The sequence below is a fragment of the Trachypithecus francoisi genome, unplaced genomic scaffold, assembly GCF_009764315.1.
Source record: "Trachypithecus francoisi isolate TF-2019V2 unplaced genomic scaffold, Tfra_2.0 Lachesis_group0, whole genome shotgun sequence".
NCBI classification, from domain to species: Eukaryota; Metazoa; Chordata; class Mammalia; order Primates; family Cercopithecidae; genus Trachypithecus; species Trachypithecus francoisi.
In genome coordinates this window covers 45,749,126-45,766,548 of record NW_022681453.1, presented here as the reverse complement: position 1 = coordinate 45,766,548, position 17,423 = coordinate 45,749,126, and the positions used below count along the sequence as shown (strand labels likewise).

General features: G+C 40.5%; 1 protein-coding gene across 2 annotated transcripts in view; it reads right to left on the bottom strand.

Annotated features, from left to right (window-relative positions):
• Nucleotides 1–4,686, bottom strand: part of CNTN4 (contactin 4) — a 1,029,443-nt gene extending 1,024,757 nt beyond the window's left edge. For both annotated transcript variants that reach the window (XM_033210483.1, XM_033210481.1), the window contains exon 1: nt 4,501–4,686. The gene's annotated coding sequence lies outside the window, so the exon portion shown is untranslated. The remainder of the gene's footprint in view (nt 1–4,500) is intronic.
• Between the last annotated feature and the right edge of the window lie 12,737 nt (nt 4,687–17,423).

Sequence of the window (17,423 nt, the reverse complement as noted above, 5' to 3'; positions counted from 1 at the left end):
AAGAGGGACCATTTTCTTTTAAAGGGGTACCTGGGATATATATACAGTCCCCTTAGTCATGCAGAAAATAAAGATAAATAAATACATAAATAAAAAAAATTTGCAAAGCTCAGTATGTTACAGATTACATCTTTTTTTTCTACTTTAGTATTTTAAAAAATTCTCCTGGCGACATTTTTTATATATAGGCAAAAGTAAAAAGTGGTCCAGTGGCTTAAATAAGAAAAGCATTGAGGCAAAAGCAAAAAAAGCTGTTAAAAAAAATCAATTCTGGAGGGAGAGAACCTGGTTCAGATCCTAGCTCTGCTACTTACTAGCTATGATGAACAAATAACTTAGTTTCTCTATGCCTAGTTTTCCTCATCTGTACAACAGAGATAATAACAGAAGGGCAAAGTAGGGCAAAGTGCTTTAAAAAGTATCTCAGAAATAGTAAGCACTATGTATGTATTAACTGCTTCTATTATTATTTATTGTATCCATTCCAGTTTTTCTACCAGAAAAAAAACAAACAAACAAACAAAAAAACAAAAAAACAAGGGTTAGGAGAAGAAAGGGAAGTAACAGTCAATGAACATGGAAGAAATATCACATATAGTAATAAAACATCAGAGAATCCTAGTTGCTCCCCCAACAATTTCTTCTCCTTCCTGGATAACACTTCTAGACTGTATTTCCCAGCCTCCTTAATAGCAACATACATCCACAAAGAACTGGGTTCTGGCCAGTGCAATGTAAGGAAATGTAATATGCACTCATTCCAGTTTTGGGCAATTAACATCCTTCCAAGTCTTCCTCTTTCCAATGGCTTGATGTAAGTAAGCACAGTGACCCTGCTGAAGATGGCAAGGGCACAAAAGAGATGAAGGTTGGGTCTCTGAATCACACTTTGAAGGAGTACTGCCATGATCACCCATTCTGGGACTTTATACAACCAAGAAATAAATATATTTCACATCTGAGGCAGTATCCTTTTTGGATCCATTATAGCTGTTAAAAAGCCAATCTAATAGAGCCAAGCTCTTGACCCATGTCGACTCATGCTCTCATGTTTAATCCCTATCATGATGCCTTAAAATAGATGTCATCCCAATTTTATAGCTAAAGAAACTAAGGCTCACAGAAATTAAGGAACTATATTGCCCAGTACTGTAAATGTCATAAATGATGGAGCCAGATTTGGATCTGGGTTAATCTGCTTCAAGATTTATGAACTTTCCAGCCTCTACACAACACTGCAATGTGGAAAGTGTCCTTCCGATCTTCTCTCATTTACTCCTTGGATTCTTCACTTCCTGACCATTGGTACTTAATCTTTAAACTAAAACTCCATTTTTAAAAATTCACCTGTATATCTACTTTGGGAGATCTAAGATGACATCTCCAAAACACATTCATCCCTTATAGCTCATTCTATCCACATATGAGTCCATGACAGGACAAGTGTGCTTAATCTATTTTTTACAAAAGATATAGAAGTGTAGCAGTTTTACAACTGGCTAGAGTATCAGAGATAACGAACGGCACAGCAGAGATAAGGAGAGAAAGATTTTAAAAATATCAAACCGGCAGTGATCTTTAAAGTGTGGTATACACCCCAGGGGCTGTGCAAAACGATCCACTGGGATACATAACAACAGCATGAGAACTTCTATTTCATAATTTTTGCTTTATTCATCTTTTTTTGTTTCTTTTTCTGTGTGTTTTACAAGTAGTGTATCATATAACAGCATGTCTTCAGTTTATAAATAAATGTTATTGATATCTTCTGATAGTAAACAATAATAATATGAAGATCGATAAATCTAGGCAGTAAATCCTGCCTCCTTGCCTCCTTCACTAGGCTTAAAACATAGCATTACAGGGAAAAATGAACAAAAAGGAACAAAAAAATCAGTGTGTAGAGACAACCCCCGCCTATCATATGAAATAGGTTCATTCAACTAAAACAATATAAAAGCAAGTTTGTACAAAATATTAATTTTTAAGATAAGAGAGATTGAAGCTAATGTATATTATGTCTGTCTTCAAACATAACAAAGAAGAATCAACAAGTTAAAATCATAATCAGACAAACTTGTAGAAAAGTCAGTACCATGCATGGGAATTTTCTGCTGAGAAGCTGTATTTAAGACCTAAATTGAAGGAATGGATGTCCTGTACACATGTCAGAAGAAAAATTGCAGCCAAAAGATTTAGTGCTTAGAGCGGAAAAGAAATCAGAAGACCTACTTTTGAACAAAAAGGAGAAAGAAGTAGGTAAAATAAGTGAATGATAAAAAATCCAACATCATTTGAAAGGTTTGTTCTCTAATCACTCTTAATTATCTGCCAATATGAAATGACTATGGAGAAAGGTACTGAATTGACTCCCAACTGACTTGAAAAGTTTTACAACTCAAAGAAACTGAAAAGTGTTGTTAAAAAAAAAAAAAAAAAGAAAAAGAAAAAAACTGCAAATAGAAAATCTACCTCTGTTGAAACTTACATGTGGCTCTGACAAGCACCCTTAAACAAGTCACTTCTCTTAGACTCTTAGTCTTTAACTGAAAAGATCAGTTTTTCCATCCTTGCCAGCTACCTCCCAGGGTTCAGATGGAAAAACAATGAGGTTTATCATCATCATCTCTCCTCAACAAGACAGAGCAGCTGAAACCAGCTTCAACAAACAAATCAATAGCTATTTCATAAGGTAGCAAAATTAATATTCTCATGAAACTTGTTTTGATCCTTACAATCTTACCTACTCCTGCGACCCATTGCAGAGATTCCCACAAAATCTTTAAAGAAATCAAGATAAAAATAGCAAGAATAAACTTACGGGTAACGTGAATTTTCTCATGAATGCCACCCAAATCACCCCAAGGTGCCTGTCTACATGACACACTGTTCTTTTTCACCCACTTGGGTAGAGACAGAGAAAGACAGAACAAACTTGCTATTAGCCAGACTTGGGAACGCTATTGTGTGGACCTGCTCATACGTACCTACACAGTCTTTACACTCCTACCCCATTCCCTAAAGGACATAAACCACAAACCTCAAAAAAAAAAAAAAAAAAGTACAAGCACTTTCCAAATTATCTTACGTAGATGTCCAAACGATTCAGTTATGTGGCGTTACTCCTTAAACTATACAGCTCCCACTACAGTAAACTGCAAGAGCTTCCCATGCAATTAAATGACACTGTTATTCTGACAAACATGTCCCCGCCCCTATGTTGATTCCAGCAGGAAAACTAGAAAAAGTTCCACGAACATTCCTTTCAGGAACTCCTCTTTACAAATAAAGCTCCAACACACCTCAAGATTCAGCCCACTCTCCTCCACGCAGACCACACACCCAAGGTGCTCAGTCACACTGATTCGCCCTACACAACCTCCGCAAGCTTTTTCGCACCAAATCTGGAGACCCTGGCCAGCAAACAACCGCCTTATCTTCCCGATGCGCGAAGCCGCCTCCTCGCAGGAGCTCCGCTGTGCTGCAAAATGTTTTCATGCAGCCGACTCTCTGGCTGGTTCAGAGAGATTCAGGAGCCCACGTCCTCCTACCCTCACCTCCATACCTTTCATAAATAGTAAAATATATACACGAAGCACAAGAGAGAAAATGTACGAAGATTTTGAGCCCTCCGTTCCAGAAGGAGCGCCAGTGGATTGGTGTCTATGGGGCGCCTGGCGCACAGCTCGCTGCTGTCTGGGTCCGGGGAGGAGACAAGACGGTTGTCTTGCCTCTCAAAAGAAACTGGAAATCCCCCAGAAGTTGTTGGAAACGAATGCCACCCCACAAGCTCCCCTGGCAGTGATTGGGGAAGCCAGGTACCTTTCATACGAGCAGGCACCTGGTCTGTCGCTCGCCGCCGTAGCCCCAGCGCTTAGCACCCAGCCTGGCACACAGTGGACGCTCCAAAAATCAGTGTCTGTTTCCACACGGCTCCTTCCATCAGGGCTACGGGCTCCTGCTCCTTTAGTCCCAATTCCCTTCAAACCCCAAGTTCGCCTCCCTCTGCTGTGGGCTGTAACTGGGCTATCAGAAGAAAAGCCCCGCCAAGAACCCGGCGCCAGAGCTCACGTGAGGGCGCACGGAGAAGGGGCAGTGGCCTGAACCCGTTGGAGGAACTGATTTTAAGGGTTCCCGAAGCATTCCGGACTCTGGGTTCCTTGTTTTGTGGCTGCCTCGCAGCGCAACAAACTTATTTTCTGACTAAGAAGGAGAAGAAGGGTCGCTGTGGGGTGACTGTGGCGTCGTCGGGGCCCTGACTCCTTCTGGGCTCAGGCGTTCAGCTCCCGCTGGTCCGACCCTGCAGGGCTGTCAGGCTCTGGGCTGTAGGGCCCCATAGACGCTGTCCAGCTTTGCAGGAGTGAGAGCCCCAGGAAGCCTCTCTGTCCTTCAGGCAGCCTGCGCGGACCCTGCCCTTTCCCCCCAAATCCGCTAGCCGGGTCCCCGGAACACTGCTTGCCCACGCCGGAGCCAGACCCAAACAGCTCGCGCCTCACTTACCTCAGCATCTGGGCGCTGGGCCGGCAAGAGCCTCGGGTGCTGCGCCGGCACAGTCCGAGGGGCCCGGTGTAGTGGCGAAAGCTCCCTACTTGTAACCAATCCTGGTGTTGAACCCAGTGCTCTGTCTGGTGCGGCGTTCCCCTCCCTCCTGGCGCTCGCGGCGGCTGGAAAAACCTGGCGCGCCGGAGTTCAGGCTGCCGGCTCCTTATCCGCGGGGAGGGGGAGAAGTGCGCGGAGGGGGAGAGGCGCGGGTGGGTGGGTAGGGGCGGGAGACAAGAGGGGAGGAGGAGAGGCGCGGGAGGCCCGGAGCCCGCGCGCAGCGGAGTCGGGCATGCTCAGTGCGCGGCCGAAGGAGGAGAGCACTGGGGCGCAGCACCTGCTAGGTGCTGCCGAGAGGAGGCAGCCCCAGGTCCCCAAAGCGCGAAATTAGGAAAGGGCACCTCTCCTGATTCTTAGGCAAGAGGAGATTATCAACGTGCAGGGACGTAGGGATTGTGCTGTTCAGCGACTAGGGATATGCCGAGACGATGTCTCCTTCGTTTGAAACCCGAATATCGGGGCACAAGGAGGCGCGACCTTACTTGGTACCCAAACCTCTGGCCTCCCGGAGACGCGAAATTCGGGGGACCGTTCGTTAAGGCGCACTGGCCAGGGAAACAAATGCTTCTGCGTCTGGGCTGAAAATTGTCGAACCGGAGAATGTGGGTGGGCGGGTGGCATTGAACTCAAGCCAGAAGAGGGGCTTTGGGAGGTTTTTACCCGCCTGTCCTTAGGCGAAGGACATTGGCTAGACAGGCTGCGTTACAGACTTGAAGTCTCATCCATGCAACATGCTTTCAGGTTGGAATGTGGGGCGGGGGCCGGGGAAGGTCAGAGGGAACAGTTGCTGTAAAATAGGTACAAGGATCAATTTGTGGTGTCTTGGTCGCGGGGGTGGGGCATGTTGAAAGCCTTGTTATTCGAAAGAATGTGCTTTGAACAGCGTTACCATAGTCATTCTACATTATGAATCTAATGTTTCCTTGCAGAAGTGGCTCCCTTCGCCCCAACTCCAAACCTCAGGGTAACCATAGAGATTGGCTGCAATGCCCCAGCCCCTTACCAGCACTGTGCAAAGTGACTTTGACAGACAGAGGAAAGCCAACCCAGTTGAACTCGTCTGGAAAGCATTTCCAGCAACCCAGAGAGGAGCCTGTTTCTCTCTATGGGAAAAAGCCCCAGGGGTTTTGCTGAACCCAGGTCTTCCTGCTCATCCCTCAGCAGTTCAGAGCTACATAAACAACTTCTGACCACTCACACAATCATGTAAACCTACCCTGACATCTCCATTATGTGTAAAAGATGTTAACTGGAAAACTATTTTTAAACTACTGTAGTAAGCAAATAAACATCCAACTCCAACATGTATGTGCAGCAGCTTTATTAGTTCATTCAGTGTTGGTTTGGTTTGGTTTTGTGTTTTGTCTTCTGCTTTTTAAAATTAATTATTATTTTTATAATTCCTGTTCTGGAAGTGGGCAAATCCAGACTAGTGATAGGTATTGCTGTGGTCAAATTTTTCATCACTTGAAATTCCATGACTTTCACGACTGCTGAGATTAATGCTGAAGAAAGAAGTTACCACCCCCACCCCCATCCCCACCAAAGTTTCCTGATTACTTAAAGTTGGAGAGAGATTTTAAGGCTTTTTCCTCCCTCCTTGCCTGCTATGTTTCTGTAATAGAGGCACTTTTGCAAAACTGGAATGTTGGTGGTGCAGGTGTTTTCCATGGTAAACAGCCACTGACGATCAATGGTTCCCAGGTTCCTACTCACTTCGAAGGCTTTTGTGCTTCTGCCAGAACCATGATATACGATTATTTTCCTGCAACTAGTCAATTAAAAGTACGTATATATAACTTTTAGTAAGATCGTTTATCAAAATATGCTTCACCAGAAGTTCTCCAGAAAATATTCCTGTGTAACCATGCATACTCCTAACACATTAAAGGGAAATGTCATGTTTTAGACTGGACACAGAATTTCAGAAAAGAACAAAGAATAAAATATGCTGTCACTTTCTCCACTGGGACTATAAATTGAAGCAATTTTCAAAGTTGTATGACAATTTCAGGCAAAGACCCTTAACTGTATTTCTAAATTTCAAATGTATGTATTTTGTTTCCATTCTCCCCTTTGGCCCTTATTCTGTGCCTGCTATATGGTAGGCATTGTCTTCTAGTAGATTCTGGGAAACAAACTAAACATGACCAAGACTTGCTCCACAGTTCACCATGTAGTTAGGAAAACAGGCATTGTGTATCTGGAGAGACAGATTTGGGTCATGTTGAGGGGATGTCAGTTAAACGTTAAGTTAGGAGGAGGCATTTTTCTTTTCACCAACACACCCCCACTGATCCAATGCTAAACTTGTTCAGTACCTCCCCAACATTTTCTCTAAAACAGCAGCTAGTTTAAAATGCAGCCAATAATCCAGTCCCTCTTTTCCATCCTGCAGGGAAGAAGCGATGCTCAGCTGCCACTTCTGCCAAGATAGAAAGCCTCTCACCGAAGCTCCCAGGATTGGGGAGTGTTCCTAATAGACTCAGCCCCTGTCAGGAGACAGAAATGGTTTATTTTGATGACAGTAGCCTCACACGTGTGTCTCTACATATCCAGGACCCCGGCTGCATGTCAGTTTCTTGATCAGGGGACCTGTGATTGGGATTCTCTGGAGGGGAATGTTCCAAATGAATCAATTAACGCCGCCAGCAGCAAGTTCAATACCACTGCACTGAGACCCAGCTCTGTATCATTGCATGAATGAATTACTAGTGCTCATGTAATTTGCAAATAATCATCATTATAACACAGAGGAAAATTTCTCCTGCCCATTTAGCCTGAGTAGCACCTGAACAGAGAGCTGCAATAACCCTCACAACACCCTCCAAAATAACTATTTACACATATGTGAAGTTTTACATCCAGGTCTTTTAATATGGGAGTATCTACATGGACACAAGGTCACCTCTTACACTCATTAAACCAATTGAATGAGGTCTGATAACTCTTAAGGGAAATCAACGCTGAAACTGCTTTTGACTTTTTGGAGACATGAATGGAATACATCATCAGGTTTTACTCAGCATGCAACAGTTCTGCAAACTCCAGAAAGGACCTCTCTCTGTCCCACTCCCCCATTACGCCTGCCCTATTCCTTCTCTACACATCTGAGGATTTGATGAGTGGGGATTTACTATAAGAGGAGGAAAGAGGAAAAGTATCACAGGAAAAGAAATACCTCTTTTCTGACCACATCTGATTTGATGCAATTTTCTCCTCACTCCTGGCATCCAGTGGGATTTTTAAAAACTCATACATACCATCTTTCTTTGTTCTAAATGACTTGAATAAGGTTGTTCAATGGCAGGAGTGACTCAATCAGATAAAAATATGTAGGTTTTATAATTACAGTTTTACTTGTTTAATGTGTAGGTACCTGAATAGATCTTCAAGCATAAAGTAGCACCGGTATCCCATCCCTGATTTTAAAATATAAACCCAAGTTTGCTTTAATTAAGTAGATAAATTAGTATTTTAATAAAGAATTATATCAAGAAGAGCTTTGTGTTCAGTTTCGAACTGCAGTGTAATAAAATAGAACTCAGCTAAGTATTTTCAGACCAGCCTTGCAAAGCTTCCTCCTATGCAATTGTTTTAGGTGACTGATTTGACACTTAAGCTTTAAACTAAGGACATTGGACTAATAATGGGCCCATATTGGGATAACGATAATTAGCACACAAAAGCACAGTTAATTGCCATGAAGGTTGTGACACAGACTGACAGATACAGTCAAAGTAAACTAGAAGCCTGACACCCCAGCCAAGATTCCTTTATAAACATGGCTGTGAGACACCCACCAAATTTAAACATAATAAGGTGGAATTGGGGATCAATCAACTGTTTTCTTAGCCATATGTTTTCCATATTTTTTTGGATTCTTTATAAAAAATCCAAAAATAATTGTTCCAAAGGTCTTTAGTTGCAAAAGTATTTATAGTTGATTTCCGTAATCCTCAGTAATTATGTTCTATAAAGTCACTACAATCTGTGGAGACAATAGAGGGTTATGTTCCTGACAGCCTCTGGTAATAAGATTTTCACCAACTGATAAAGATACCTTTTTAAATATATACTGTTGATTCATTAACATAGAACTCATGGCCTGCAGCACTGTAATTCTTGCCTGAACAAAACTTATCTAACACATGTATTTTCTCTGTGAGGCACATCACAGCTTTCTTTTGCTTAGGAATGCTAGACAGCACTCCAGCACTATGCTTGAGGCCATTTTAAGCAGCAAAATCACCAACAGAAAAACCCAAAATTTGAGAAACATGCACTAAATATACTGCAAAAAGGAGACTTTTTTAGAATATGAGAGCTGAAACAAGAACACAGAGCATCTCTTTGCTTGATCTCAGCTGGGAATGTGTGCAATGGGCAACTAAAATTTTCATTCTCTGTGCATCTACAAATACCTCTATGTGTCTACAAGTGTCTACTCAAGTGCCTTAAGTATTGACTTTGGAGTTATAAGTAAATTTTAGCAAGTGGGCAAATTCACAAATATGGTATCTGTGAATAATGAGGGTCAACTGTACCAAATGTCTCCTTTAAACGGCCACATCCGCCCATATGGTATGCGAGTCAATTTAGAGACATTCAATTTATACAGAATTCATCAAATCATTTATCTTTTCATCTTATCCTAAACAATTTACACTCTATTCACTTAACTGTAATATACTTTCTTCAATATTTTCATTTTGTTCATGTTTTTAATATCAGTTTCTTCCTATTCAATGTGTCCTGAACTTTTTTCTGTCATTCAATAGTTATATATCCCCTCACTTTTAAAAGCTGCTTAATAATCCACTTCAAAATATACTACAGATAACTCAATCAGTTCTCTATTGTTGAGCATTCAAATTGTTTGTGTTCTGCTGGGATAAATAACTCATTGATAAATACACTAAAGTTAAATTTTACACACATTTTAAATTATTAACTCAGAATAAATTCCCAGAACTTGATCTAGTAGGTCAAACAGTGTGTTAGTCCATTTTCACACTTCTGATAAAGACATACAGAGACTGGGTAATTTACAAATGAAAGAAGTTTAACTGCAGTCACAGTTGCACGTGGCTTGGGAAGCCTCACAAGCATGGTGGAAGGCAAGGAGGAACAAGTCACATCTTACATGGAGGGCAGCAGAGAAAGAGAGGAGAGAACCTGTGCAGAGAAACTCTGGTTTTCAAAACCATCAGATCTTGTGAGACACATTCACTATCACAAGAACAGCACAGGAAAGACCTGCCCCCATGATTCAATTGTCTCCCACTGGGTCGCTCCCACAACACATAGGAATTATGGGTGGGGACAGGGAGTCAAACCATATCAAAAGTATTGTGACTTTCCTCATTCATAATTATTAGATTCTGTCTGGTAGATGTCCATGATAAACAATTAGAGGTAATGAGGGCTGGGCTCTATGCCTCATACTCATCACCCTCAAAATAATGTAGTAAATTATAAGAAGAGATAATTCAAGGCTAAATTCTGCACACATAACAACATAGCAGACATTAAAAAACAGTCATTCAAACTGTAAGCTCAATAAAATCCCAACTCTCTGTCCTTACAGTTTCTCCAATAGCCCTTTGAATCAAAGATTCACCAGAGGCAAATGTGACAATATTGCAAGGGCAGGATTCAATTAAAGTCTTACTTAGAGTCAGGCAAAAAAACTCTCTGAAAACTGCTCAACACAGAACTGATTGGAATCAAAATCACAAAACATGATTCCTATATTCTTATATTCCTATAAGAATATAGGTTAATGGGCTCACCAGATTTTCTTTCTGTGCTATAGAAGGGCAAAATTCACTGTGTAGTATTTCTAGCCAGACCCGTATCTTAAACACCAATCATTTCGCCAGAGACAATAATCATTCACCAGTGATAATAATCATTGCTATGTTCAATTGTGCCAATTAGCAAGGCTTGTATTGTTTTTTTTTTTTTTTGAGGCGGAGTCTCGCTCTGTCTCCCGGACTGGAGTGCAGTGGCCGGATCTCAGCTCACTGCAAGCTCCGCCTCCCGGGTTTACGCCATTCTCCTGCCTCAGCCTCCCGAGTAGCTGGGACTACAGGCGCCCGCCACCTCGCCCAGCTAGTTTTTGTATTTTTAGTAGAGACGGGGTTTCACCGTGTTAGCCAGGATGGTCTCGATCTCCTGACCTCGTGATCCGCCCGTCTCGGCCTCCCAAAGTGCTGGGATTACAGGCTTGAGCCACCGCGCCCGGCCAAGGCTTGTATTGTTAATAGTAAATACTGTTAATTGAATCTCAAGTGAGTTTCAGATAAGATGTTTACAGATGCTACCTTCCCTCTGCAATATGTATTCCTGATTAGGGCTCTGCAAATGTTAACAGCAGTACCCTTATAGGTTAAAACCAATACACACAAAAACACATGCAAACACACAACCATCAGCCATACATCACACTATATATAACATCTTTAAAAAAATTAAATGCAACATGGAAAGGTTATATTTGCTTTTAGTATGATACTTATTCATTTTGCCAAAGTTCGTGTCAATTTACTCTCTCATCATAGTGTATTTTTTCAGTTCTTTGTATAGTTGCTGAGTATTACAAGTTTATTTATATCTTTTCTAATTTGTGGACATAAAGTGTTTCTCATTTTCCTTTTTTAAAAATTTCTAGTGAGGTTAAAGTTTTTATATGTTTATGTTATATGCATTTTATGAATTGCCTCTGTGTTCCTTATTTATTTACTTGAGCTTTCATGTTTATCCTAGAGATTAGCCAAAGATTTCAGAATATTTAAGGTAGTAAACTTTTATCTGTTGAAAATATTTCTTTCTATTTGCCTTTTCACTTTAGAAATCTGTACTCCCAGTGTTTTAGGAGGCCGAGGTGGGTGGATCACCTGAGGTCAGGAGCTTGAAACTAGCCTGGCCAACATGACGAAATCCCTTCTCTACTAAAAATACAAAGATTAGCCGGGTGCGATGGTGGGCGCCTGTAATCCCAGCTACTCGGGAAGCTGAGGCAGGAGAATTGCTTGAACCCGGGAGGCAGAGGTTGCAGTGAGCTAAGATAGCGCCATTGCACTCCAGCCTGGGCAACAGAGCGAGACTCCATCTCAATAGAAAGAAGGAAAGAAAGATAGAAGGAAAGGAAGGAAGGAAGGAAGGGAGGGAGGGAGGGAGGGAGGGAGGGAGGAGGAAGGAAGGAAGGAAGGAAGGAAGGAAGGAAGGAAGGAGGGAAGGAGGGAAGAAAGGAAGGAAGGAGAAAGATTTTTTACACTTTTATGTAATCAATTTAGTAGTTTTTCTTTATATTTCTATCTTTGGTGTCATATATTTAAAGTATATCCTCGGATTCTGACATACGGAATCAAAATGTAAGGAGTCCAATGGACCCACTCCCAAGCAAAACAAGCATAAGTGGAGGTGAAAATTATTTAAACGCACACACATTTAAAAACTCTGGAAGTGGGCCGTGCGCGGTGGCTCAAGCCTGTAATCCCAGCACTTTGGGAGGCCCAGATGGGCGGATCATGAGGTCAGGAGATCGAGACCATCCTGGCTAACATGGTGAAACCCCGTCTCTACTAAAAAATACAAAAAAACTAGCCGGGCGAGGTGGCGGGCGCCTGTAGTCCCAGCTACTCGGGAGGCTGAGGCAGGAGAATGGCATGAACCCCGGAGGCGGAGCTTGCAGTAAGCTGAGATCGGGCCACTGCACTCCAGCCTGGGCGACAGAGCGAGACTCCGTCTCAAAAAAAAACAAAAACAAAAACAAAAACTCTGGAAGTGGTTTTAAGGACATATATATCAATGAAGAAATATTTAGTTCAAGAAAATCTAGTAAAACTCGTCAAGAACGGTGAGAGTCCGTGGCATTTGTACCATAACCTTCTCCCTGTCAGCTCAGCATGGCGGAAACTCCACTCCAGGTGAGCACAGCCAAGAACATAGCAGTACCCTTCACTCCCTAGGCAACCCTAGAACCCAGTAAAAGGAATATGGCATCTTTCTGGGAGGGACATGCCTTTAGCATTTCTTATCTTCCCCACAATTACCTGTTGCACAGGCTAAATATATCAGGAGTGTGGCCAAGAGGTCAAGGCTACCTTCTTTCACTCAGCCCGCATTCATATAACAGGGAGATTCTTTCTAGCCAATTGCCCTAAACACAGCTCGTTTGTAAGGAGAAGGTTCTCTGTCAAGAGGTAAGCCTAGAATACCAGAGGCTGCTGACCCCACCAAAATTCCTTCTAAATCTAGGGTGTCACTCAGAGAGAAGCATACAACTGTCCCCACAATTAGTTCCAAAGCCATGGCTCAGAGACTTGGTCCAGGGGGAGAGAGAGGCCATAAGAAAACAAAAAAAATAAACAAAAAAACTTACTTTACTTTAAACGGAGTGTACAAAAGTTCAATTTTAAGGATCTCAATATCCAAGGAGATTTTCGTAGAAAGCAATTAGAAAGAGGATGATACTTTCATGAGGGATTTAAGCTAAACCATAAACCAGTAAGCTTATCAGAGAAAAAAAAGAGAGCTAAGAAAAGCCTTCTTTGGGTCCAAGCAAACCTCAGACATTCATCTCAAAATTACCCCATAAAGGAACCCAAGTTTAATTGAATTGTTTTCAGTCTAGGGAGCAATTCATGCTCCAGGGCATTGTATAAACAATAGATCAATCAGTTGGGAATTAGTAGAGCTTAACAGCTGGGTGTGATCATGGAAAAAGAGACTGGAAGAGAGCGCTTCTAAAAGCATTGTATTGGAGGCTGACTGTGTACATGTCAGCCTGCACCCTCTAAGAAGCAAAATCGGAGTCTTCATACTGTGAGGGAAATAGACTCTATTATAATAGCCCAGCAAGTGACTATACAAATAAACATGCAAACAACAATAAACATGTGAGGCAGAAGGGGGCCCTCCAGAGTTGTAACAATATATTATCTAAAATTAATTTTTCAACAACAAATTATGAGACATGAAAAGAAACAGGAAAGTGATTCATACAAGAGAAAAATAAAAGCAGGCAACAGAAACTACCTGTGAGAGAAACCAGATGTCAGATTTAGCAGAAAATAAAAAAGGAAACCTTCAAAGTAACTATTATAAATATGTTCACAGAACTAAAGGAAAGAATGATTAAAGAAGTAAAAGAAGACATGATAACCATGTTGCTTCAAACAGAGAATGTCAGCTGGGTCTTGTGGCTCACACCTGATATCCCAGCACTTTGGGAGGCTGAGGTGGAAGGATTGCTGACCCCAGGCGTTCAAGACCAGACTGAGCAATGCAGTGAGACCCCTGTCAGTACAAAAATAAAAAATAAAAATAAAAGTAAAAAATTAGCCAGAGTTGGTGGTGCACCTGTAGTCCTAGCCACTTAGGAGGCAGAGGTGGGAGGATCACCTGAGCCTGGGAAGTCAAGGCTTCAGTGAGCCATGATGGTCCCACTGCACTCCAGCCTGGGCAACAGAGCAAGACCCTATTTCAAAAACAAAAAACACCACCAACAAAAACAAATAGAGAATGTCCATAAAGTGATAGAAATTATTTTCAAAACAACCAATGATTTTTCTGGAGTTTAAAAGTAGAGTAACCAAAATGAAACTTGTACATAATATTCAAAGCAGCATTATTCACAATAGCCAAAAAGTGGAAGCAACCGCAATATCCATCAAATGATGACTAAGTAAACAAAGTATGGCATATTCACACAATGGAATATTTGGCTCTAAAAAGTAATAAATTAATGATACATGATACAATGTGTCTGAACCATGAAAAATTTACGCCAACTCAAAGAAGACAGTAAAAAGACCACATCTTATATGATTCCGTTTATATAAAATATCCAGAACAGGGAAATCTGAGACACAAAAGTAGATTAGTGGTCACTTACGGCTAGGGGTTTGGGGAAGACAGGGAGCTAGAAGAATGATAGCTAAAGGGTACAAGTTTTATTTTGAGTCATGAAAAAGTTCTGAAATTGATTTTAGTGATGGTTGCACAATCTTGAGAATACACTAAAAACCAAGTGCATGGTATGTGGGTTTTATCTTAACAGAGCAGTTACCAAAAAAACTATTCCCAATTCAAAGAACATAAATAGCCACTTATCTTTTCTCCTACCATATTCATGCTTTAATTTTTTTAAATAGTCATCTTTAATTCTTCTGGCATTAACTTTTGCTTTATTGGTGATTTTTGTTTTTGTAACTAAACAATTAGCCGATTGTACGAATATAATTGTTTATGGTGGTTTAGCTATAACAATATCAATTCTACTTTTGTGAAAGAAATAAAGGTGTTTTTGAATTTTATGAAAAAAGTGCTAATTAAAAGGAACACAAGATACCAAAAGGAATAACTTCAAGAAATAGCACTTGCAGATGTGAGGGCGATCTGGTTGCGACATCTGTCACCCCATTGATCACCAGGGTTGATTCGGTTGATCTGGCTGACTAGGCGGGTGTCCCCTTCCTCACTGCTCCATGTGTGTCCCTCCAGAAGCTGCGCATTTGGTGGAAAAGGATGACCATCCCCCATAGAGGAGGACCTGTCTTCTGTCAAGGGTATACGAGTAGCTGCGTTCCCCTGCTAGAACCTCCAAACAAGCTCTCAAGAAAGAGCACTTGCCTGGAAACATTTTACTTAAAAATCTTGCTTTGAGGAGGAATAAGTATGAAATAAATGGGTGACTTAGTCTTCGAAACCGAACAAATTGGGAGTCAGATTACTCTCATTAAAGTACCCTGAGAGCAAACTGATGAAACAGCAGTAAGGGCAAGAGAGGGGATGGGGTATCAGGTAACAAGGCATTTGCTGCTGAAATTAAAATGACATCAAGTCGTGTATATTCTATTTTTCTAAGAAATTTGCTTTTCAACGAATCTGAAATGCTAATTTTTTATTTGATAAAATATAACATGCATTTAAATATATATCCAGGTTACTTACTTATATTCTTGTAGACATACATTAGTGTCATGTTCACTAATTTTATATATATATATATATATATATATTTAAAATATTTGTTAGGACAAGAAACCTTTTGATTCTTCTTTCACTGTAAATTCTGGGCTATTTTTGTTGAGTGATATTTGGAATAAATATTATAATAATTTTGTAAGGTTAATTATTATTGATATTTTTATTTGAATTGTTCAAGATACAGAAAACTAATAATGATAGTAATAGCAAATATACATTTATTTAGTGCTTTTGATGTGTCAGACAATAAGTTTAATCTTTACATACTCTGTATCAATTTATCTTTTTAAGACCTCTATAGGGTAGGTAGGCTGTGTGTGCATGTTTGTGTGCGTGTGTGTGTTTAACTTTTTAAATTGCAAAATAAACACATATAGGAAAGTGCATAAGTATAAATTGGCTAGGCGCGGTGGTTCATGCCTGTAATCCCAGCACTTTGGGAGGCTGAGGTGGATGGATAACCTGAGGTCAAGAACTCAAGACCAGCCTGGCCAATATAGTGAAACCCCATCTCTACTAAAAATACAAAAATTAGCTGGGGAGGTGGCATGAGCCTGTAGTCCCAGCAACTCAAGAGCCTGAGGCAGTATAATTGCTTGAACCCAGGAGGCAGAGGTTGCAGTGAGTCTAGATTGCACCACTACACTCCAGCCTGGGCAACACAGTGAGACTCTGTCTCAAAATAAAATAAAATAAAATAAAATAAAATAGAATAAAATAAAAACTAAAAAAAGAACAAAGAAAAGAAAATTGCATAAACATAAATGTAGAGATCAACACATTGTTACAAATCGAACCTTTGTGCAACTAGTAAGTTTATCAAGAAATAGAACATTTTCAGGACCCTGAGAGCTTCTTCATACTCTCTTCCCTTTACTACTCCATCCTAAACAATGTACTCCACAACATTATTATTCATCCTGCCTGCTCTATGTTATTTTCTTTCCCTCTTTTTCTTTTCTTGGAATAATTGTTTTTATCAATCAATTTCTCCCTTTATTAGTTTGATAGTTATGTCTTCTTTTATTCTTCTTTTAAAGTCACCCTAGAGATTACAAATTCATCCTTGATAAATTAAGTTTAATGTTCCCTGGAACTCTTACCCTTTCTCCAGTAACTCAAGACGCTTAGAACATTTTAATTCCATGTATACTCCTTCAAACGTATTGCTCTTAGAATTGTGATTTTAATATCTCTCTTCTTTCTCCCTCTCTCTAGCTATCTAACTGGTACCTATTTATTTTCCTATGTGTCTATCAGATACACTGAGGCACTGCTGCTACTGTTCTATGTAGTTATTATGCATTTATATTTACCCACCTGTTCACTCTTTGATTCTCTTCATCTTTCCTGCATCTCTTATCTTTTAATCTAGATTTATTTAGAATTGTCAGTGTTAAGGATATTCTGTTGATTCGTTCTTGCTTACATTACTTTTCTGAAAGTTTTAAGATTTTTTTTTCGTTTATAAATTATATATTGGCTGCACTTGGGGTTACATGATTTCTCTATTACTCTAGGAAAAAAATTCAAAGCTTACAAGTTTAAACAATGCTTTTATTTGATGAGATTCTGTATGTCAGCAATTTGGATTGATTCTTCTGTAAGTCCTGCCCATATTACTAATGTGGAAGCTTAACTTGGGCTGTTTTAAGATTTTTTTTTTTTCTCCACATTTTGTGTTACATGCAAGACAATACATTGGTTGGACATTCTTTTTTTTTTCTTTTTTTTGAGATGAAGCCTCCTTCTGTTGCCCAGGCTGGAGTGCAGTAGTGTGATCTCGACTCATTGCAACCTCTGCCTCCTGGGTTCAAGTGAATCTT